The following is a 24,768-nucleotide window of genomic DNA, read 5'->3' on the forward strand; positions in this document are numbered from 1 at the left end:
CTCCCTGCTCTCAGCTGGGGGCAGCCAGAGCTGTTCCAGCCTGTGGGATCTGATCAGCTCCCATGGGGACACCCAGTACCGAGACATGTGGCTTCCTGGTTTCTGAGCCAGAAACCTAAACCTGAGCCTGCCAGTTGCTTTTGTCCTGGTTTTTGAAGCCCTCCTGCCATCCAAGCATCATGCCAAGGGGTCTGTGGCATTTAAATACATGGAATTATCTATTACAGTGCTTCACTATTTATTACATAGCTTTCGCTTTAACTGCTTTGTAAATCATAGCAGAAATAATGGCCGAAATAATGGCCTTCCAACTGAGAGTGAGATGCCATCATCAACCAACAGAAAGTCACGATTGTAATTTAAAGTAGAGATTAAAAACTCCTTATGTGAACATTTTGCTTAAACTAAGGGACGGGACAATAAGGCCTCCCCAAAGGCTATTTTTCCTAGCATCAGTCAAGGGTTTAGAGGAGGACAAGGGGGGGTGAAGAGCAACCTCGACCTCCCAAGACTACAAATGTGTGCTTGTTGTCACATTCCTTGAGCAGGAGACTGTGCCCAGCCTGCCTGGTCTGTGTCTAAGCGGCATTGTGGTGGTTTCAGCAGTGGAGCCGTGCTCTCCCGCCTGGCAGGAGACACCAGCAGCAGAGCTGGACACAGAACAGCGTCCTTGGGCCATGGCCAACCTCCCCTGGGCAAAGCCTCGCTGCCTCCAGCCCCGTCTGTCACATCCCTCCCCAGCCCCAGCGCCCGACACGCGCCGTCTGCTCGGCCTCCAGCACCGGGAGGCTCTGCTTTAGCTCCCCATGGCCAAGCTCCTCACCGCATCATTGTGACTGCAGCCCCCATCCTGCTCTGCTGCAGCACGATGCTGTGTGCCTGTGCTGTGCCACTGCTGCTGCCAACCAACCCATGGCAGGTATCCAGCTTCACAATATGATCTCTCCATACTGCACCAAGCATGTAACTCCAGGTCCTGGAGCTCCAGAGCCCCTCTTCCCACCGCAGGATCCATCCCTGCCCAGCCCTAGCCACAGCTCCCTTTGCACCCACAGAGAACCCCTTGGATACCCCTTGCCTGTGTAACCCCATAGTGAACCAAGCAAAACCCAAAGTACATCATCCCCTGGGCACCTCATGAGTAGGACTCCTTTGGGAGCCTTCTTGCAGCCCCATTCCATGCAGAGATCACCGGGCATTTCTGAGCTGGGTTCTCCCAGCGGATCATGGTATTCCAGTATCTCTGAGGCCTCCTTTCAATAATTATCACGCTGTTACATTGGTGAGTTTCTTGACAAGTTATTAAATCATAATTTCTAATTTAAATGCCAGCTTTTGGCGTGCATGCCTGCTCAGGATAAGCTCATTTTCATTTTTATTAAACACCACCTATTAAACACACGGAGAATTTTCTTAGGAATAACAGGAAACACCACAGGTGCCTTATTTCCCAGCTCATTTTGTAATGGTTGCAAATAACTCCCCAAACGCCTAACCACACCAAGGGGATTGTTATATGGTGAGGGCTGATCTGCAAAGACCCTTCCTAGAATCCCTTAGGATCTTCTCCTTGCCAGCCCCAGGAGGTGACAAGGGGCTGCAGGCTTTTGCGCCATAAAGCACCTTCCACCTTCCAAACCCGAAGGAGGGTTAAGGATGTCTGAGCCATACATCAGTATCCAAAGCACCCAACTTCCAGAGACATGCGAGGGCTCCTGACGTGACAGTCATCCTTCAGTGCCACCCAGAACGTGGCTTCTCAAGCAGATGGTCAATTAATTATGCTCATTTGGTGTTTGTAGTGCCTGGCCCTGGGCTCAGCATCCAAACTGTGTCCCCCCCATTGCAGGAATGGTTGCCGCAGCACTGCCGGCTCCATCCATATAGGGTTATCCTCCCACCCCACTGAATTTGTAGGGTGAGGGGTTATGCTTAGGGCTGAGCTTGTGGTGGGGCACAAACCATGCAAAAATGGGACAACACAGAGGTTGAAAATGGGGATTAAAAGGAAAAGAACAACTCCAATACAAGAGATGTGGGGTGAGAGGATGTCCAAAAACATCCCTTGGGATGAAGGGTCATGCCTTGGCTTAGCCCCTCTCTCTGGGCTGCATTTTGTGCTGAAAGTCTGCAACACTTCAGAGCTGATGGGAAAAGGAATTACCCATTTCCCCCAACTGATTTCCATCTCCAGACTATACATTTTCTGTGATCAGAGTGATTAGTTAAATAAATCATCCTTACCTGAAGATAATCCATTTATGCTTTTTAATTAAGCACAATTATGACAATTTGTTCTGCTGCCTGCCAGACTGCGGGTGCAATGGGAGCCCAGGGCAGGAAGCTCTTGTGGATGTGTCTACCTCCAGGATAAAGAAAGGAGCTGAAAATGCACCTTTTGATGCTGGTGCTGGAGATGGGCTGGGAAAAAATAACAAGGGAAGACTGAGGAACTAGTTGAGATGACGGGTGTCCTCTGGAGCAGCCATGGGCTCTCTTGTGCCGTGCCTCACTGGTATTAGCCTGGGCCCCATGGTCCCATTGGGTGCAGAAGGAGCTCAGTTTTGGGGCTGTGCATCCCCCCTGCTACATGCAAAGCCAGGGCTAGGTGCAGATAGGAACATGTCAGTGTTCTTAAGAGCATCGTGTCCTTTTCACAGTCCAACAAGACAAGAAAACAGCTCCCGTTTCCTCTGCCAAGGGCTTTTACTCAGATAACTTCCCTTCAACTTGCTCCCACGGAGTGAGAGGCAAAATAAGACATAAGGAGCCAGCTTAAATAGATGTTAGAGACCTTGAAGTAATTTAACAACCCTCTGCAGCCCCTCTCTACTCCCCTTGCCACCGCACGCTCAAGTTCAACTGCAAGCGAGTACAGCAGACTATGTGCTGTTTGTTTTGGGTTCAATGGCATCTCATTTACACGTGTTAATTGCAACTAATTGGCACTAATTGGATGAACAGGAAACCCTCTGGGAGCACTCATACCTTTAATTTGTAGTAAATATCATTAATTAACATATGCTAATTAGAGCCAATTAACATTGATTAAGGGTTGCCAGCTACTTGGAAAGTACAACTATCCGTGTTGTATTAAGTCAGCACAAAATATGATGCATGCTTTAAGTAGAAAAGAAGAGGCAGCTGACATGAGGCAGCATCTGAGCTCACAATGCATCCTAGCACTGTGCAACCTCCTGTGGGCAAACACAGCGAGGGGAGCAGTGTGATACCCACCACGTCCCGTGCCTTGCGCCCACAGATGTCATAGGAGAGAAAACGCGTCTGCAAAGGGAGTTGTTCCTACCCAAAGTATGTATAAACCATCACTTGGGGCTCCAGGGAAGCTCAGCACATCCCTGCCATCAGATCTGTGAAAGGGGATCTCTGGCCTTTGAGGACAACCATAGAACCATTTTTGTCGGAAGGGACCTTAACACTCATCCAATTCCAACCCCCTGCCACAGGCAAGGACACCTTCCGCTAGAGCAGGTTGCTCACATGTTCTAACACTGCCTTTTCCCCATGGAAAACCACTGTTGAGAGCCCCAAGAGGGCTCCCATAGGATGTTTCTGCCTGCCTGGCCTTGGCAAAATAGACATCACAGAGAGCTCAGCCCAAACACTTGTACAGGCACTGAGCTGGATCCCTGCTCTGCCCACTCCTAGGGGCAGGCAGGTGTGAAGATAGCCTGCAGGCACTGTACCTGAGACCAGGACTTCCGCAGAGCACAGCTACCTGATCCGGCAAATATGGGTCACAGCATTCCTGGGGTCCGCAAAGAGCCCGGGGCTGCTCTGCACGGAGCTCGGCCCTGCTCTGCCAAGCATAGTTACCCAGCAAACCTGGGAGGTGGGAAATAACCCAGCAAAGCTCCCGCAGGGCCAAATCCTGCTGCTCCCACGTCAGCGGCACTTTTGGGTACGGATACCCTGCAGCTAGGGATGGAGCTCTGCACTGGATCTGAACGAGCCAGCTCAGACACTGGGAATACCAATGAGGCAGCATGCAAATGTACTCCCTGCAACCCCACGTATCCCAGGGAAGAGTGAAAGACTGGATTTAGTCTGCTGTTACAGTTAGTGAAGATGACCAAGGCCAGGTTGGATGGAGCTTGGAGCAGCCTGGCCTAGTGGAAAGTGTCCCTTCCAAGTTGGAACTGGATGCTCTCTAAGGTCCCGTCCAACTCAGACCAGCCTGTGATTCTATGAGTAACCTGGGGGCACGCAGCCATGGCCAAGTCTGCCACAGGAGGCTGAAGCTCAAATACTTCTTGCTCCCCTAAAGCTTTTGCACTAAAGTCATCACCAACCTGTTTACTCTGCTGTTTACCATTTATTATCTGATAAACTGAGTGCTTCTCAGTTTGTGTGGAAGGACAGGGAAGTGCAGCGCTTAATCTTAACGAACACCTGGGAAGAGACGTCGTTTGGGCTGACACCGGGTCTGTTTCCCAATTTCCGTGTTCCTAAAAGGATTAGCTTTTTACACTGAGAAAACAGAGCCCCGGCGGAGACATGGCAGGGAGGAGATGCACAGCAAATACCTTGAATTTGGTTGTTTGGCTACGAACCGGGCTTTGTTAGCAGAGCGGGAAGCACGAGGTGCTGGTGGAAGGGGGTGTGCAGTGGTGTGTCCCTGTGCTTTCCTTTCCCAGCTCCTATAAGTGTTGACTGCACAGCATGGGAACACACAATTGGAATCATCATAGAGTCCCAGACTGGTTTGGGTTGGAAGAGACGTTAAAGCTCACCCAATTACAACCACAGGCAGAGACACCTTCTACCAGAGCAGGTTGCTCCAAGCCCCGTCCAACCTGGCCTTGAGCACTGCCAGGGATGGACATTCCCAACTCCCTTGGGCAGCCTGTTTCAGTGCTGGACAGCAGATAGCAGAGGTTTGTCCAGACAAACACAGAGAGGCAGGCGCTGATGAAGCCGTGTTCCCCTTCACCCTTTCTGGTAGAATCCTCCTACCGCATCCTGCTCTGCAACTTCCCATTTGCTGGGCATCATTTTGGGAAACATTAAATCCCACTGTCCTCAGCCTGGACAGGAAACCTCAGGGAAAAAAAAAACAAACCAGGATTGCCTGGCTAAAAATGGGCTGCAACAGTTCAGACAAGCGCAATCGGAGGGGACGTCTGAGAACCTGAAAATGGGCTTCTCACAAGTTGAATATAAATGTCTGTTGGAGAGGAGCATCACCGACACATTTAAAGCAGTATCACAAAGCTGATAAGCTAAAAATGCCAACAGCATACATATATATATATATATATGGCCACATAACCTGCCCCTCTGTGAGGATAGGCTCAATAATCCAATAGGTCTGTTCCACCTCTAATTACAGTGATCCCGCAACCCGGCATTGCTAACCAGGGCTCTAAATCTGAGTTTACAGTATTTAGGAAGCATTGTCAATAATGTTTACAGTGAATTAATTACCGCCGCGATTTTAATGTCTTTTCATTAATTATAATCTTATTAACCAATTAATTAAATCCAAATATGGGCTGTGACATTGTTTGGTGGATACACCCTGGTAAGCAAACAAGCAGCATAATCATACTTCCAGCGAAGCAAATGGGCAATGCAGGAGGGATCCAGCACCAGATGGACCCATCTAAGGGTTGCATGCTTTTGGGATGCTCGCCACAGCCCATCCCATTCCTGCTTCCTCACCACAGTCAAGGAAAACCCAACAGGGTGGTTTTTCCCTTGGGACTCTCCCAAACATGAAAAGCTTTATCCAAATGGCCCCCCAGTTCCAGCCTATTGCTGCTTCTCACCCTTTACCCATCCCATGCACTGTCCGTGGTGGGATGTTATCAGGTTTGTAGCAATGCCACATGAGAAATCTGGGATTATTTGACAACAGAGTGTGTATCCCCTGGTGAAAAGGAACAAGTTGAATGAACAACTAAACCACTTGCAAATTCAAGATCCCTTTTTGTTTTACGGCTGCCTTAGCATTCAACTGCACATGGATACAGCCCCCTTCAACAAACATTATGCACAGGATTTATTACAGATGTATACTATTTACTAGGGTTTACAGTGATATATAGTCTCTCTTCATCATTTGAGCAGTAAAGTATATTGTTCTGACCCTTTCACTCTCTCCATTTGCCTAAGACTCCAGCCACTTGATATTTCTCCAGTTCTGACATTTCAAACATGCAATGCCATATGTATTGCCACTTTCAGGTAATTATCACGTAAAATTAGGCTAGTCTTGTACATGAAACTAGCAATTAGTCAAGGATTGAAGGTCAAAGAGATCTCATTTATAGAGTCTCTAACAAAATGTTAAGTGTAAATGTGTGTCAGATGGTCCAGGATGCCGGATTATATGGGGTCATGACAACGGGTCTGAAGTGTCATCAAGCACGATGTAACCAGTCTGTTGGGCACAGCAGTACAATCTGGGACTTCTCTCTTTCAGCCTTAGCAGAACCTGTGCTAAATCTAGGACACGGCCTTAGAGGAGTTTCTGCAAAAAACAGGAAAATCACTCACAGCCCATTGTTTCCCTTGCTGGCACTGTTAAATGAGCTGCTCTTTATTACAGTGCGCTCGGTGTGACAAGCCTGGTCCTCATCCTGCAGGACCCCGCTGCTCCCGCTCGGATGAGGGCAGGTTTAGCTCCAGCCACACGTAAGGTAGGGCAGCAAGGGCTGCTGTGGCACGAGGAGGTGAGTGGAAGTGCAGTGCTGCAGCAGTGCTCTGTTGTCCTGTGTGGATGATGTAGACCTCCCTCCACCCCCAAAGAGGCTGCTGAGAACATATCAGCTACTGACACCAACCCATCATCTCTTAATGTCATCAGAGTGGGTTATCCAGAAGGCCCAAAGGCGTTTAGGACCTTAATCAGGTGCTAATTGGTTCAGCCCCGGTGAAGATACCAGCCTTCCTTTTTGCTGATGCAGGGCCTCATCATGATAGCACCGAGGAAGGCAGAGCAAAGCTCCCAGGGACACTGTGGGGCTGGGCCAGACCTTCCTTGCACGAGCACAGCAAAGGAGGGCTCCCACCACCTCCACAAGAGGACACCAAGCTTTCTGCTCCTTCCCCAGCACCTGGGAGAGTCCATTCCATGTAGAGAAGTCAGGGATGCTTCCATATGTGTGCATTTTCTACTCATTTTCTTTCAGTGTTTGCAGCTGAAATCTCTCACAAGCCTGATCCCTCTGTTTTTCCCTCCCCAAATACAATACTATCCCACTTTCCAAGTGCACTTGGGTGAACAGAGACCAAGCACCAAAGCTAAACCTGTGGCAGGACTATTGCTGAATGAGACCTTCTCCTCCAACAAGGAAGGCAACTGCACCCCAACCAGGTGTTAAACCCCCTCCTTGCATGGTTTCAGTTACTCTCACCTGTATCAATATTCATCCTTTCTTTCTGACACCCTGTCAACTCCAGAGTCCCCGTTACAAGCAACTATTTCCCACTGCACATCCACGGGGATTATGGCAGGGGATGATTTCATTTCACACACTGACGGGGAGAGCTCACAACCTTTTCCTTCCAAGTTTCCCCCTTCCTTATCCCTCTGTTTTCCCCGGCTCTCTGACTGCCATCACCTCCTCTGTTCTCCTCCCCTCTCCCGCTCCGGTTTTCCGCCCGCATCCCTCCCGGCTCTGTGCCCTGACTACCAATGATGCTCCCAGCCCTGCTCTGTATTCCGGCTGGCGGCAGAGGTGGGGGCACGCTCGCCCGCTCCGCTTCCAGCCCTTCCTTTTGCCTCCCGCTCAGCAGGGCCACAAAACCCTGGGAGAAGACACAAACAACATTCCCATTTTCCCTGGCCATGGCACCAGTGCTTTTCTAACTGCAACCAACCAAACCCATGGGCATATTGCACTGCTCTGATCTGGGAGCTCTCCCCATCCTTCCCTGCCTTTCCAGCTGTGGTGGTGAAGGGAGAAGGCACACTCCTTGGGCCAACACACTGGAGGTGTTGGGCTTATTGCAGATTCACCCTTTGATTTGCCATCCAGACCCATTCCCCATTGAGGACAGCCTCAAACTTCTCTTCCCCCGTGGCGGCTCCGGCTCCTAACCTCCCTTTCCTCCTTGAATCCCAGGTCGTAGCGGCACTTAGCTAAATGCTATAACTGCAAACAAAGTGTGACAGCTTTATTTGTAATTATACCGCGTTTAAAGGAACAAGATGAGCTTAATGAGTTAATAAAGTGCCTGCCTGTCAAAGCAGGGGCTGCTTTGCATAGGCGCCCGGCGGGGTCCCTACTCATGCATATGGAGGGGTACAGGAGGTGCCCCCGGCCATGGCAACGCGCAGGTAGCAGCCCGCGGCCAGCTGCCCCCGTCCCGGCAGACTTGTATGAAGTGAAGACTTGTGAGCAGCGAGCATTTTGTCTCCGCACACTTGACAAAACAAAGACAACTCACTCCTCTGGTTTCATGCCACATTTTTTATTCATAAACAAGCTGTTGGCTGTAAAGACATGATAAAACTCAAGCTCAGAGGAGGCTGGCGCACATTTGAATGCAAATCCTCAGCTGCTACAAATCCCTCCTATTATTCAGCTGATTTCTTTCTCTCTTTTTTTTTTCTCTCCTCTTCCTCCCCATTTTTGTCTTATGCTAAGCCAGGCAGGATCCCAACCAGAGATATGTGATAAACTCTGGTCAATGCAAAGAAAGGCACCGGCATAAAAATGCAAAGGCTTGCCTAGGAGAGGGGAGGCAGGCAGGCTCTGCGGGGCCGGGAGCATGAACAAAGGGCACCGTGCTGCCGAGGGCTCCTCGGTGGCAGCAGAAGGTTTAGCTCTACATGCACAATATTGCCTGTTTGTGATCTTGTTTCACCTTTGTCTCGCCCTGGCCAGGTAGCTTGCTCCCAGAGGGAGTGCGTGGGGAAAACCTGGCATGCCAAGAGGCAGGGAGGGCTGCACAGCAGCAGAACACCAGTAAAACCAAGAGATTCCCAACACTGTGCAATGGGAATATCCGACAGGGGAAAAACCCTCTAAAAGACACAACGCAGATTGGTTTTATTACATTGGAAAGAAAGCGTAACTTAGTATTTAACATTTTCACCCCCAAACCTTCCGGTGATCACAGAATCCCAGCCTGGTTTGGGTTGAGGGGACCTTAAAGCTCACCCATTTCCAACCCCGTGCCTCAGGCAGGGGCACCTTCCACCAGAGCAGGTTGCTCTCATGTTCTAACCCTGCTCAGGGTCGATTCAGACCCTTTGCATATGCAAAGCTCCTCACAAGGGAGGAGTTCCTGGGGCTGGTGCCACAGCCACGCATCTGGGCTGAGAAAATAAAGTCTCAGGTTAGTGCCAAGGCTGGTGCTGAGCGGTGAAGGGCATGGATGGCTCCTTAGGTCTGTAACTTAAACCCAGCTGTGCTGCTGCCCCAAACCCTGCTGGTTTAAGACCAGATATTTCAGAGAGCCCAGCACTGGAGCTTAAGGTTCCTTTTAAGCAGGACCTGACCTGGCTCCTGAGTAGCTCCCTCCCCTTGTAGGCATTTGTGCAAGTCTTCTAACCTCATCCAGTTCCACCCCTGCCACGGGCAGGGACACCCTCCACTAGAGCAGGCTGCTCCAAGCCCCATCCAAGCTGGCCTGTTGGTGGATGTTTCTGCCAGCTCCCGTGTAGCTGGAGGAGGCCCCAGTGCAGGACATGCTTAGATGCGCATTCAGCCTTCACCCTGTGTTAAACCACAGCTTTGACCCCCTCTATCCTCCCTTTTCCCACATTTCTTAAGGTGCCTCTTTATATAAAGCAGCATCAGCACTGCCTGCTTGGCTGGGGACCTGTTTCTGCAGATGCTGAGGCCAGGAACCAGGAGAGGGATCAAGCAATGGCACCTCCCCAGCTGGGCACAGCTCCTGCTGCTCCCGCCACTCTGGGCACAGCCCAGGTTCCTGGCGTTCGCAATGCGATCAATGCAGGGCCCCTGGTTGTGGACAAGAGGAGAGACTTAATTCTAATCTGTATTGACTGCTCACTGCTTTGTCTGCCAATTTGCATCATGGACTTGTCTCAAACAATGATGTGGGCCTGGCAGGTTCTCTCACAGTAATCTATACCAGCGGGTCAAAATCTCGGAGCACTCGTTAAAGTCCATCCATACAAAAGGCACGTTTAACTACTGGAAAGATGCTGAGGTGCATCTGTCTCAATATTTATCCACCTTCATCTGGAATCTGCTTAAATCCCAAGAAAGCTTTCAATTCTTAGCAACAGAAAGAGGCCGTTTGATGCAGTGGAGAGTATTCCCGTAAGTTTGTGTTGTAATATTTTCTCATGCTACCTCGTGTCCAAGGAACAGGTTAATGGAGGTGGATGGTAGGAAGGAGATGCCCAAAGGAGTAAACTCAGTCTCCTGCCTCACACTGTAAATTCCTGCTGTGATTGAGAGAACAATCTCTCAGTGTATTTTGGGTAAAGCTCTTTGGAGCTTCCCCTATTTTTACATCCATTTCCCGCCAGGTTTGTAGCTGTTGGCAAAAGCAGCTCTGGACACAGCATCCTTACTGCTGCCGTGGGGTGGATGCTGGGGCTGAGGGGCACACATGATACCCTATGGTGGGATGGCATAGTGGACTGGGGAGGACATCCCCAGCTTTGGCCACTCACAGACCCCCCAGATCCACATCCAGCCACTGCCAGGTCAGCATCACTGCTCCATCCCTGGCTCCTGATGGACAGAGCGTGGACAGGAAACCCAGGCGAGGTTCTGGGTTAAGTGCTGAGCTGACAAAGACGCCAAGCTCCGGAGCCCAGCCCGGGCATGCGCTTCCATAGAGCCTGATAACACAGCGTGTCAGCAGTGTGGAGATGGAGTGATTAGGCTGGGGACACGGACACTTGTCTACACTTCATTTAAGCTCTGCCACATCTGCCTGTTTGTCAGCGGCGGTTTAGGGCTGTGGCGAGGGGGTAAGTGTGCGTTTGTGAGCGCACGCACCTCTGTCCCGCTCCGTGTCCTGGTTCTGCATCCCTGTGCTGGCTCCTGAGCAGCTTTGGCTTCCCTGTGCTTGGGTGACAATTTACAGCCGCCGTGACCCTGGCCCCGGTGCTGCCAAACCCTGTGTCCAGCCAGCGCTGCCTGGACCATGACTGCAGCACATAAAGGTGATTTATAGGCAGCCATCAGGGAGAGACACTGCCTCGCACATCAGCTCCTTGCACCAGATAGACTGGCTGCTACTTCAGCCATGGGCTCGGGTGGCTAGGACACTGCCCACCTCCCTCCACTTCCTAACTAGATGGGGTTTGCCACTTGTCAAGAGGTGCCTGAGTTTTATAAATAGCTTTCTGCTCTTGGGTATTTAAGAATACAAAGCATGAGGAAGGAGGATTTGAGGAGGAACAGCCACTTTGGGCAAGAAGAAATTGAAAAGCCACTTTGATCCTGTCCCGGTGCCACCAGGGCAGCAGGACAACTGATAAACCATGGCAAAGAGGTTTTTGGAGCCATGTAGGCACCATCCACCTTGCAGCAGTGCCAAGAGGGGGGACACTTACATATTCCCCATGGCTTGGCTGCTTTGGGTATCTGCCCACATCCAATGGCACAGGCTCCTTGTCAGGATGGAGCCATTGCAGAGACAAGACAGAGAGCAGTCACCACCCCCCACCCCCCCACCCCCCAGCATGGACAGCAGCTCCAAGAGACACAAATATGTTAAATAATGTTTTCCCTCGCTCCAGATCCATCCTGCAGCATGGAGAAATGGCCCTGCTCATCCAGCAACCGTAGAAAATCTCAATTTCCCACATAAAAATATTAGTGGCTGGCTTAAAATATTAACATGTGGATCGCATTGCCCTCAGAAGCTGTGGGATCGGAGTTTAGCATCAGCAGTTAGACACAGATATGGAATTAAAAATGTAAGCAATGGCTTTTCAGGCTTTATCATTGCAGCAGGGAGGCCCTGCAGGATGGATGGCGGCGGGAGGGAGGAGAAGAGCACAGGGCTGGGGTTTCGTGCCATGGCTCCAAGGGATCTGCCCCAGGCTCTGCCCCACAAATCCTGTGTCACATCCCACAGAGCCCCATCCCTCTGCTCCAGCACCCAGAGGGGACACCACATGCTTTAGGGTGGCTCTAAGGATATACTCAGCTTTGGACCAAAGCGAGCATCCTCTTTGCAAAGGGCTGGATGCAGGCTGGGGGTCAGCACACATCCCCCTGCATCCCTGGGATATTGCCATCCCGCTGCATCCCTCCCCATGGCATTGCATGGGGACCCAGCCCTAGACCTGGTGAGGCCTCTAGGGGCTACTGTAATACAAATAATGAATAATTACAATGCTATTAAATGGGCACACGACAGATATTCCACAAGCCCTGCACGTAACACATGTGAAAGCTCCCTTCTGAGTACAGAGACCTCCTTCCCTGAAGGTTTGGGCTTGGCTGATTTCACCCACAAAGGTGCTGGGTGCATGCCGGTGGGTGCCCGAGTGAAGTTGGGAAGAGCAGAGTTTGGCAGAAGGTTAGTGTCGGAAACAAAAACCCTGCACTAAATTATCATTCCACCCATAGCCTTCCCAAGGAAAATAGAAGCAGCAGATTGAGGCCTGTTTTCATATTTGATAGGGAACCAGATAAATGGCAGGCAGCTTGCTCTGATAAGGCCTTGCTCTGGGCATAACCTCCTTCTCTGAAAGCCTCTTACTATGCATAGAGTCAGGCTATCTGTGCAGCTGCACCTTGACACAAATATATCTGCACCCAAGATGAACCAATTCCCCCAGAAATTACAGGAGTGGGATTGCATCTGGGGAAGGGGCCGCAGCCACTGCTTTGCCACCTTCTTTTCTGAACAATACTCTCTTTTTGCCCCAAACAGCCTCTCACACAAACAGTTTTCCCGTATTCTCCCTTCGCATCGCTCCGTCCCCTGTGCCTGCAAAGAGCAGAGAGGGTGATGGGGATGCAGAGGGAAAGGGATTTAACCCTCCTGAGCAATCTCATGCTTGGGAATCACCCCCAAATGGTCCTCAGCAGCAGCTGGGGTGACATCAGTATAACCTGGGAGTTCCCAGGCTCGTAGAGGGCATGAACAAACGCGTGATGCTACAACCAGTGTGCCCACGCTACTTCCCAAACTCCCTCCCTGCGTGGCCACAGAGCCCAAATCCCCTCCTTTTCTATGGGACTGGCTCTTCTGTACCAAATTACTTTGGGAAATGGGTCTTGGCTCCAGAGGCCAAGGCATAAGAATAAATATCCGGAGCACCACCAGTTCCCAAAGAAAACCAGAGGGAACCAAAAGAAAAGTTGGTTACAGAGATTTGGGAGAAAAGGAGAGATATCCAAGGAAACACCATGCTAAGTGGGTTTGAGCAGCTTCTGACCAAACCCATATTCATTTCCAGCCGTTTATGGACACAAATAATATCCTTTCTCCCAATTCCACTATGTTTTTATATCCAGAAGGGACTGGAAATGAGTTTTCCAGCTGCACAGCCACTTTAAGGACTTTATCCTAATGTTCTGTTTCGTGGTGACACGAGCTCCATCATCATAAGAAGAACAAATCAGCAATTAGTCTGCGACAGGCATTGCCACGGAGGTAGAACAGCCCCTAGTCAAGAGGGAGAGGGAATCCTTTTCCATGGAAAGCCCCCGGGAGCGCCGGGACCTGGCGCCTGTGACGATGATTGATGCTGGCTCTGCAGAGACGCACCACACCTCCCCAGAAAATTAAAAGCCTATTTGGTACGGTGCTAACAACGCAGCCCATTGATATTGTCTCATTACCCATCAGCACTGGGCCCTCATCTTTCCATCAGTATGGTATTAGGGGGAAAAAAAAAACCCATAGGACAAGCGCTTTTCCTCTTTTCTCCTCATCCATCCCACAACATGCTTGGGAAACCTGACAGTGAAGGTTGGGCAGATCCAAAGCTCCTGTATCCTTCCTTATGCAGCATTATTATTGATATTATTGGGATTTATGTCTCACTATGAGCCCCTGAAGCAGCTCTCACCCACCGGAGCCTTGCCTTTACCCAGGCACAGGGTGATGCTGGCTGCACGGCTGTGGATTAGCGCTGACCCTGCCAGCACCAACGCTGAGCACCACATGCCCAAACCACCGCAGGGATCTGCATGGAGGGAGCACACGAGCAGAGAATGGGCTTGCTCTGCAGCCGGAGCCGGGGGGGAGCGGAGAGGCAGCGCTCGGGGCAGGGACACGGGGAGGTGTTTGTGAGATCCATCTGAAAACCGCAGTTGCCGAGGTGCAACCGGCCCCGCTGCCAACCGTGAAGGGCCGTCGGTGGGGAAGTGAAATATTAGAGCTTCGGGGGGTTCCCTGCCCCCACCGCTCCCAAACTGGCATCTGTTCCGTGCTGGGTTGGAGCAGCAGATGCCTGGTTGCAGCTAATGACAGCAGTAGGCTGCTAACAGATGCCACGTATCCAGCAACAGCCTTTGTCTGATCAAAACACCAAGTGCTGATTTAGCTGTAAAGGTAGCGGGGACGAGGCCTGCACCTCCCTGCAGCCGGGTGGCTCCATGCAGGAGCAATGGACTCACTCCTATCCCTTCCCCTGGTGACAGAGAAGATGCAGCTTCAGAGCCTGGCTGGACCAGAGCGTATAAACCTGCCCATCCCATGGAGCGGGTGATGCTCCAAGATGAGCATCCCTCTTTTCCACACAAGCACTTTGCTGGGGGCTAAACCTGATGCTTGCAACCGCTCTCTTCTAGCTTTCCCTGCCCTATTCCCTTTGGGAGCTTTGGATGTGTTGGCTCTTCCTTGCCCTGGATCTCCCATCCCATCCCATCCCAGCATGTCTCTGCACCTCAGTGCATCATTCTGCCTATGGCAGCACTGACATCTCCACCACCATTAACCTGCTGCTGCCTTCCCTACCCCAAGCAGCAGAAGAGATGCCCATTTCTGCATGGGATGTTTAAGAACAGGGGCTTAAATAAAGCATCACTATTGCACTGCAAGCCATCCTCCTGCTGTAGCCATCACTTGTTAGTTCAGCTCCTGATGCTGAGCAGACAGGGTTGAAGTTTGGTGGGTGAGATAACTCAAGGCTGCTGGATGTGTGGCCAAAGCACAGAGATTGTGAATGGGCTGCACAGAGTCTTGCTGCTGACCAGGCTCCCATAAACCTCCCCAGGCATTAACTGAAGAGAGCAAAGGGAGTGCCAAGGGTTGTGAACGGCTCTGGATGGGGTCCTGAGGGCACGAGCACAGACACTCATTTTTCAAGGCTCTCTCCATCAGCCTTCCCATTTCCATCTCCCAGCCCTACCAGAGATTAGGGCGCATCCTGGGACCCACAGGCTTCCCGGTGACATTAACAGCAGTGCCATGCCTGTATGCAGAGCAGGGGAGAGCCCTTATTGCTGAGCAAATTACACGTTTAAAATCAAACCTGTCTCTGGGAAAGAGGAAAACACAGCGCTGCCCACAATGGAGAACTTCAGTGTGCTACAGGAGGTATTTAAATAACAAGATTAACCCCCTTTCCTTTAAACTAGTTCATAAAAATTGATTTCTCCTGGTGCTGAATACTTGCTTTCACCAAACTGCCCTTCAGGGGTACTTGCAACTTCCTAATGTTGAGAAAGCTGAAGAACAGTCAGAGATTTTGGGTCTTTCTATGTAAAGATGAAAGCTTGGGTATCCGTGCTCTCCGTGGAGAGCCTGGTGCCAGTTCATGCTCCACAGAGGGCATTGCAAAGGGGAGTTATTGCTAAGGAAGTTATTTCTAAAGGGGAGGCAAGGAACCACGCATCAAAAGCTCTTGATCTGGAGGTCAGCAGGGATGCAGGGATGCAGCACTTCTCCTCCCTGAGACCCTTCTACTGTAGGAGGCGACCCTCCTGCTCTCCCATGGCATAGATAGAGAAGCCAAGGCCTGGAGCAGCCCCTTCCACCTCCCCACCGCGGAGCATCCTTCCTCCCCTCAACATTTCTATCTCCTTACCACCCTGCCACACTGGATAGGCAAGGACAATACGGCGAAGCACCAAATGAAGAGAGTTTTTAACCAACACACAGGAGCCTAAAGGATAATTAAATGACAAGACCTATCAGCCCCCGCAGGGCATTCCCATTGTATCACAGATTAAAAAGTGTTTCCTTTCCAAAGGAAAACCAGCCACTGATCTACCTCTGGCTGAATCCATCAGACAACTCAGCTGAAACAAGTTTCCCAGTTTTTAATTCCGCCAGCTGATCCAATCCCCCCCTCCTTTTGATTTCCCCAGATGGCAGGAGCAGCTGGAAGGGAAAATCCTTCCCTGCCAGCGCTGCAGCATCACCTGGACATCCACAGATCGCATCACCCAGCCTGAGGAGCACAGAGAAGGGCTCAAAATGCTTTGCTCTTAGCAATCAAACCAACAAACCAACCATCCCCTTGCATTTATACTGTCTGGGGAGGCTTTAAACAACATGGGTACGTATTACAACAGCTACAAACAACATAAAGCCTCCAGGGAAGCTTTAAAGGCATCGGTATGTCCATACAACTAAGTATGCAAGGAGGGAATTACTGTATGAAAGAAAGTTGGACCAGAAAGAGGAGTCAAAATGTCTCCACTAAAAGTTCTTCTATGGCAATACACTGCTTCTTTGCTGACAGGATCTTGCTTTCTGCAGGGCATTTGCATTGACTGTGAAAAGAAGCCCATAGATGACAGCAAACAGCCTTGGCCCCTGCCCGGCCCCGCCATCCCCTCAGAATGGGGTGAATAAAGAAAGAAATGGAAAGAGCATCAAGGTTTTCCTTGGCATTTCCATGTGCCCTGGTGCCGCAGCCTGAAGCTGGTGGTGCTGGTGCCTGTGCACTGCTTTGCCTCCACCAAGTGCTGTGTATTCAATCAACTGTTTACTCGGCATCGCCTATAAATGTGCATTTAATTGGGCACCTTTGCTCCCTCTCCCCTCCTTCCTCCGAGGGGGAACAGCCTCCGATTCATGCGCCACCACCCTGGGGTCCCCCCCTCCCCTCTCCCCGGGACCCACAAAAGAGAGGTCGCTCCCATGTCAAGTGGGGTGTGGAGACCAGCTGAGGAGCTCGAGAGCTGAATTGTGCCAATTTGTGCAGCCAGCGCCCGCTGAAAACCCTCCGGATCGGGAGGCAGGAGCCGGCATATGGTGCCTCACTCAAGAGCCTGTCATTCAGGGGACCGGCAAGTGATGGCTCTCTCTCACCCTCCCTTTATGGCCTTTCTGCCCCCCTCCCGTGGGTCTGCGGCGGGGCCGGGAGGATGAGGAGGGCTGGGGCACGGCATCCCCTCTGCCGCTCCATCTGCACGCGGAGCCAGCGGAGCGTGGATGCTCTTTCTTTATCCCGCTCCCCTCCTCCGAATTTCTCCGACGTCCCTGTGAATAAAGCACTCATGTTTCTGAGGGACACACGTTTGGGCTCAATTTCATGCTAGTTAAATCCAAACTACAGCCTGTGAGAGCGGCTGTGGACCGTCCCTGCTGCCTCCGACACTCCATGATTCCCAAAGCCCTCTCCCGTCTCCAAAGCCAGCTCTCCTTCTCCTTCCAGCCCACCCTTTAGCCAGGGCTTGTTCCTGTCCTCAAAGCTGCCCTTTTACAAGCAGAAAAGCTGTTGGCATGAAAGAACTATGAAGAGCCACCACTTAAAGCCCCTTTCAGGAGCAGAAGGTTTTCAGCTCTCAAAGAAAGAGGGTTTTTGTTCTGGCTTTGATGTTTCTGGGGTTTGGGACTCTCCGCTCTTTTCTCCTCCATCCTGAGCGGGCAGATATAATCACCCTCCACCCTCCCTGCCTCTATTCACTGCTGCATTTGAAATAAGGGAACAACACAATCCCCAATTTGGGAACCAACCTCAAATTAGTGCCTGCACCGCTTCAGCAGGGGAGATTTAATCAGGTAGTTAAGACCCCGTTTGTGAGAGGCGGCTGCCCTTCATGGGGGGTTTGAAGCCCTCAGTGTCAGTGTGGGGCAGGGGGAGGGGGGAGCTCCAGCCACATCCCTGGCAGACCCCTGAACTTCAGGCTCCCACTTATCTCCATCTGAGATGCCAGGGATGGGAAAAGCCAGGTCTCCACGTGAAGGGATGTGATTTGCCAGGTGTCTTATGCCACTTCCACAGTGCCAGGCGACCCCTTCCCATCCTCATCCTCATTCCCCCTGATCTTACTCTGCTTTAACAGCAGCAACTTCATAAACTCTCCTGCTCTGTATAACAGAATGCATGGAAAGGGTCAGAGCCAGAACATTGACAGGGAACTTCATGGACATGATTGTTACCCCACAGCTGGCTCCGATGAAGCTGGGCTTGCACTGATTATGGCTACGATTACTGAAAGCATCCTTATGGGGGAGGATGCTTCACTTGTAGCAGGTACTTAATCCCTTTTGAAGCCAGATGAGTCAGCTGGGTGAGTGCAGGGGGATGAGAAGGAGTGGGGAGGTGCAGGATATGGGGTCTCAGCAGCACATCCACTTTGGCCTCATATCCACCCTATGGGGAGGCCCATGGATCTTGCACGCACTACACTGTGCTGTGGCCATCACAGCCCAGGTAGTGAAGGTTTGGAACCCCCTGCTCTTGATGGGGCAGGAGTGGGCAGGCAGAGGGCCCAGCATGGCGCACAGCATCCCTGCAGCATCCCTGCAGCATCCCTGCAGCATCCCCGCAGCATCCCCGCAGCTGCCGCGGCAGTTGGGGGAACAAACCTTTAGAGACACCGTCTGTCAGCAGCTCTGGGGACATTGTCTGGGATCCCATCACACTCCACCCCTTTGGAGCTCTTGCTGCAGCTCTCTCTGCCCTTCCCCAGCAGCACTTTCCAGCCACCCCTCACTCTGATTTAATGACAGCACCCTCAGACCCGGCCGGCGGTGCGGGAAGGGATGCGGAGCACGGCGCATCCCACCTGGATAACTCCCTGCAGACCTTTGGGACCAACTCTCCACTTGCCAAGCAAGTTGGCGATTGGGTACTGCGCTAAACATGTGTGCCCACGGAGCCCTCCCCAGCTGCCCGCTGGCTCCGGAGGTGAGCTTCCCAGCCACGCTTCCCAGCTAATCTCCGAATGCTTCCCTGGATGTCCACAGCCTGATTTCCCTGAAGTTGCTCAGCCCGCATTGAATGGAGGCGGCTTTAATGTCGGAGGCAGATGGGCACCTCACAAAGGCCCCTCACCTCTCCAAGCTGGTCTGTCCACATGCCTGATTAAATCCTAATACAGAAGTTAGAATTGATACAGTGGCTCTGGGGTGATTCAATTAGTGCAGCAGGCATGGAGAAAACAGCACAAAGAGATGTGGTAGTTAGAAAGTCATTTTCTTTTGATCATTATAGCATCTCACACGTGGAAGCAGAAAATTATAGGCTCATGCGTCTTTGCTTAATATCCTCTGGGGCCAGATTTGTCGTAACATTGAAGTTAGCTGTCAGAATTGACAAAATCATGTGGTGTTGATGAATTTACAGTGCTGCTCTTAAAAGCCGAAGCAGAATCCAGGAAATCTCTGCCAGACAAATGTATTCAACTTGTATAAAATCACCTTTCCCTCCCTGCCCCCTCCCTTGGCTGCAATCCCTCCCCTGCCTTTGTGGTCCTTGTGCCGCCGGTACAGATGCCGGGCTGGGATGGGAGCCAGCTGACTTCATGTTGGCCATCCCCATGTGCTGCCTTTCTTCTCCAAGCGCCACGGTCCACACTGAGCTCAAACCCATCACATGGTTTAAACGGTGCCAATAAGGACCTTTTTTTAGCTCCCAAAGGAAGTTTGGTGCTGGAGAGTGGCAGCCAGTGAGGCTCGAGCTCTAAGCATCGCCACACGATGGGTATGGCAGTGGGAACACAGCCATGGCCAAGGGATGCTCAGGACCTGGCGCTCCTGCTGCAGCACAGACCCATCCATATCACCATCAGAGGGACCCATAGGGCTGTCTGAACGGGTGAGGAGGAGGACCCCAGCAGTTGTGTGGCTGATGTGTCCCCTGTGTCAGGGAGAACTGGCTGTTCTGCATGTTCAGATGGCAAAGAGGTTTAGGGACAGACATGGGGCATGGGAAAACAAGCAGTACAAATGTGTCCTTGCGGCTGATAAAAAGGGTATTTCTATTGACAACAGACCTAACAGGCTGCTGAGTTTTATAGGAGGGGAATGGATCCATCAGGACAAACTGCTCTTTTTCCTCAAAATGGGAAGAAAGGTCCCATTCTCTGTATTTTTTGAATAACAAAACTAAATTATCAGCTGGTGGAGCTAGCCCAGCTTCCCTGAAGCAACACCCTGACCAGGAGGGAACCTGGTCCCTCCATCTCTGTGGGACTGCTCAGTACCCCTGCACCCACCATTGGTGCTGCAGCAGACTGTGGCTGCCCGGTACTTTACCCAGCCCCCGTAGCCCCTCAGAAGTCCCAAACTGCTGGCTGCATTCTAAAACTAAACCTCCACCAGCCCCTGATCCCAAACACCATCAGCGCATCTCCAACCGTCTCTCCTGTTGCTGTTCCGCAAGGTGAGGACCATCCTCTTCCAGAGTAAGCACTGCTTTTCCCCAACCAGACTTCAACTTACTGGTGCTGCACATCACTCAACACCAAAAGCAACAAACCATGACATGGGAATACGCTTACTCCAGGCCATATTTTCCTGATTTGCTCTATAGAAGTGGAAATGTTCAAAGATCCCATTGCCTCCTGCCTGGAGAATCCCTCTTGCTGTAAGATCCTCAATGCCACAAAGTGGGGCCGGCGCATCCTAATCGCTTCCTGCGCAGCAGGAGCTCATCTATCTCATTAACTGAGCTGTGCTCATTGTTTTGCCCTGGCTTAAGCAGATACAATATTCCTCCTGTATTTAACACAAACCCCATCTCAGCTGCTCTCTCCACACATACACGCACCAAGGGTCCCGCTGGCATATTTGGATGACAGAGAATAAAACAGATAAATGGGCTATGGAAATGCTTCTTTCCCATCACAACTGCCAGAAAGGAAAAAGCCAGACCCCACCATAGCAAAACCATGTGTGGGGCCAGGTCTGCCTGCTCTCAACCAGTGTAGCACCACTGAAGTCAATGGAGCGGCAGTGGAGCTGGTTCATCTCATGGTGCTCCCTAGGCTGGACCTGCTTCCAGGCACACAGTGCTTGGGGGGAAACCGAATGCTCTTTAATGCTGGTGGGAGAGGCAGCACATCCCGCTGGCCTTCCCCTTTCATCTCTTTGTGGCCGCCCTTCCTCTGCAGAAGGATATTCCTAGCAAAGTTTCACACACTCCATTTGAATTTTCTTTCTATTTTTTAATTTCTAATCAAGAGGTGAGCTTGTGAAGAGTTTTTTTTTCAGGTTGCCTTCCTTAAGAAAATGCTATTTCTAAGTAACTTCTCTGATTTTGGGGGAGCGAGTTTTCTACAGTTTGTTCATCTTGAGGAATATCTTTACCTTCTATTCTTCCATCTCTGTCTGGTCTTCAAGATATGCTAATCAGTGTGTAAGTATATCCTTTCAAATAATTATCATACATTATACTCTACTCATCTCTGTATAATTTCCTCATATGCATAATCGTATTTGACTTCCTTATGAATGTAAAAACCATCTTACCTTGGGCAAGTTAATCTTCATTGATTGAATATCAAATTCATTTGAATGTGTTAGCAAAGCCTTCCACCTCCCTCCTGAACAGGAGCAAACGGAAGAGAAATACACATTTCCTATGCTGGTGCTGAAGAATTAGTGTGTTTACTTGGTCTTTATTTCTCACTTTGCTCTTTAAGGCCCTTTTTGCTGCCCCACTTCTTCTCCCTCCCTTGTTCTTTAAATAAGAATTAGAAAAGAGGAAACCTGCATAATAACAGCACTTGATTTATTTTCAGGTGCAAAATGCTGCTCTCCCTCCATGCTTCTGAGGAGAATAATTAAGGCACCGCGGCACCTTGATAATAACTAACTTCAAAAGGGTGAGAAGCAAAGCCAAAACTGCTCCAAATGAGGCACAATCCACCCAGGAAACGCTGGTGTGGGAAATCAGGCTTTCTTCTTCAGACCATTTGTGGGTTTTGATAGCAACAAACCTCACACACAATTGGGTCCCACCAGCACATGGGTTTCAACCCAACCTCCTGCTTTGGGTGTAAAGGTGTGACTGCTCCTGAGCCTGCTCCTCCTCCTAATCAGACCCCGGGATGCTTTCCTGCCCAGGAGATGGATGAGAGACATCCCGGCCCCAGACAAAACTCCTCTGCTTTCCACAGGGATGCACTTTCATCTGGGACCAAGGCAGGGATTCCTATGAGTAAGCTTCCATTTCAGGATCAAGTGCCCCGATGGTCGCCCACTACTACTCATGCCACCCAGCAGCTCACCTGAGCTATGAGCTGAAATGGTTAAAGCATCTCTCCTACAGGAGGCAACCATTAAACAGCACAGTCAGAGCTTGCCCCCAGGATGGTAAAAACCATTCCTGGTGCCATGCTCCTGCTTCCATTTCCTTGCTCTGCACCCAGGCCAACTCCTGCCCTGCAGTCCCCAGTGTCACACATGGTCTTACCTCCTCAGAGGCCAGAGATGAAGCCATGCATCTCCCATTTGCCACTGCTCCAAGAGCCTGTAACAAGTCCCTCTGTCCCTGAGCAGCCCACAGGGCAGGGATGCTGCCCACATCAGGGGAGAAGGTATCCTCCATGATGCCTGCCCGGCTGCTGTCCCCATGCTATGAAACATTCCCAGCTGAGTTTAACGTTTTCCAAAGTTCTGTTTTGCCTTAAAAATATATAGTCAAAATAATAACAAAGCAGAAAATCCTGAATTCCAATAACATTCAGATCTCCCCAGATTAGGCTTCTCACTGGCCTCAGCTGGAGCAGACGCCAGTAAATCAGCGCTGGGGAAATGCCCTGGTGAGATTTTCTTATCCAGCATTTAGGAAGCAAAGAATATTATACATTAAATTCCAGTATTACATATGGCAGAGCTTTGCCAAGCTCCAAGGGCCTGGAGAAGCAGCCCAGCACTGCTCTATTGGCCATTCCACCCACTGGGCATCACCCCAACCCACAGTGCTTCTAGGTGGGGCTTTGCCATCACATTTGGCAGGGTGATGGGTGGCTGTAGCCCTGGACAGTTATGATCCTGTTCTCCCCCTCAGCAAGGTGAGTGTTTTGCTACCTCTGACGGAGTCTCTTTGGACCCTTCTCCAAAGGCAGTGGGACATCAGCCCCTTTATGGAGCCGTGCAGCACACTGGGCATTTACCTGTGACTTCCAGACATCCGACAGCTCGGTTGGAGCTACCGCTATGAGTGGGCTGACGGATGTCCGGAAATCCAGGCACGGGGCCAAAGTCCATGAATCCTGGCTGGGCAAAACTTCCAGGCTGGGAAACCTGGACATATGGGAGCTCCTGTCTGTGCCATTGCAAGCCCCGAGCCAGGAGGGCGGCAGGACCAGGATGGTCAGAACATCGCTGCGTCTATTTTCAGCTCTGCTTGGACCAGGAGGGAAACGTGTGTTACATAGCGAGATGCGGGTTTAAGCTGCTTTGGGGATGGGTGAAGGCATCAGTGCAGCAGACAAAGATCATCTTATGATTAATCAAGTTAATGTCCTGTACATTGTTAACCCTAAGATTTTCAGAAGAGGCGTGTCCAGTCTGTGTGTGTGAGGTTTGATTCCTCGTGACTGGAATGGGCTAATTCCTAACAAACATGGAATTATATGGTTTTTCCTTTTTTTTTCCCCAAAATTCCTCTGACTCAGTGAGCTATTTTGGGCTGTAGCTCTGGCAAACCTTCCTGCACAGCTCTTCGGACGCCCTCCCCAGCCTCCACCAGCCTTCCTACAAAGTGAGGGGCTGATCCAGCAAACCCCAGGTACTGCACACTGTGCTCCCTGCCTGGAGCAGCCCCTTGGAGCCCAACGAGATGCTTCCAGGCTGCGGCAGGAGAGGGCCAAGGAGAATGTGGGACATCAGATGGAAGGAAAGCATAACAAGGCTGTTGGGTGAGAGATGGGAGGCGGAACTGGATGATCTTAAGGTCCTTTACAACCCAAACCATCCTGTGATTCTATGGGTACAGCAGCTGAGAGAACTTTGGGGCATTTTCCTCCCTTTATACCGACAGTGAAGTTGATCCCAACACTTCTAAAAGGATCACTCTTCACTAAGCAGGTCACAGCACTGATGAACAACCCCGAGTGCATTTTACTCTCCAAGTATCGATGACCTCAAAGTAGGCAAACCCACATCATCCCACGCTCCATCCCAACCCCGGCATGTGCTCGGAAACAGTAACTTTGGGCAGAGGATTGGGATGAGGTGCTGTCCCTGAAACCTCTTCCCCAAACATCACCCACCCCCGTGCATATGCACAAAGGGGCACAAATGGCCGGTCCAGCGGAGGTCCCCCGGGACGATGACCAGGGGTGCTGGGGAGAGGGAGCAGCTTTGCCACGTGGATCCATCTATCAGGCCCTGGCCAATGCCTTCCAATGGGGATTTAATGATGATGAGCAGCAGACCCCTTCCTGCTTTTACGTCACCCCTGGGAGGCTGTGGACAGACAGGCTTTCACAGCCGCCTTGCACTTTCCCTGACCCTTGAACCTCGGGGCCAGCACTTTTATGGGGATGAAGCGACACAGTTCCTGTAACCTGCCTCGGGGGCCCTGAAAAATTAGACTGAATCAAAGCAGAAAATGAGTTTTCATTTATCTTGTGATGATGCACGAGGTTACATGAAAGACAAATAGCTGCTTCTGACTCTTCCTTTATCATTGTCACTGCAATTAATAGGCTGTGG

At 51.0% G+C, this 24,768-nt stretch overlaps 1 long non-coding RNA gene across 6 annotated transcripts in view; it reads right to left on the bottom strand.

Moving 5' to 3' along the window:
* The window catches only part of LOC133277850 (uncharacterized), a 210,146-nt gene that overhangs the window by 27,497 nt on the left and 157,881 nt on the right, over positions 1-24,768 (bottom strand). Inside the window, exons 4-5 of one of the 6 annotated variants that reach the window (XR_009746365.1) lie at positions 9,799-9,941; positions 8,139-8,998 (exon numbers count right to left, since the gene is read on the bottom strand). The exons of 3 other annotated variants lie outside the window; for them this stretch is intronic. This is a non-coding gene — a long non-coding RNA (uncharacterized LOC133277850). Of the gene's footprint in view, positions 1-8,138; positions 8,999-9,025; positions 9,942-24,768 lie in introns of those variants that run through there. 2 more of the 6 variants (XR_009746366.1, XR_009746364.1) reach the window with 2 other exon arrangements.

This window comes from Pezoporus flaviventris, unplaced genomic scaffold, assembly GCF_033815535.1.
Source record: "Pezoporus flaviventris isolate CSIRO_AGI_PZ_B2104156 unplaced genomic scaffold, CSIRO_AGI_Pfla_v1 ptg000063l, whole genome shotgun sequence".
Classification (NCBI taxonomy): domain Eukaryota; kingdom Metazoa; phylum Chordata; class Aves; order Psittaciformes; family Psittacidae; genus Pezoporus; species Pezoporus flaviventris.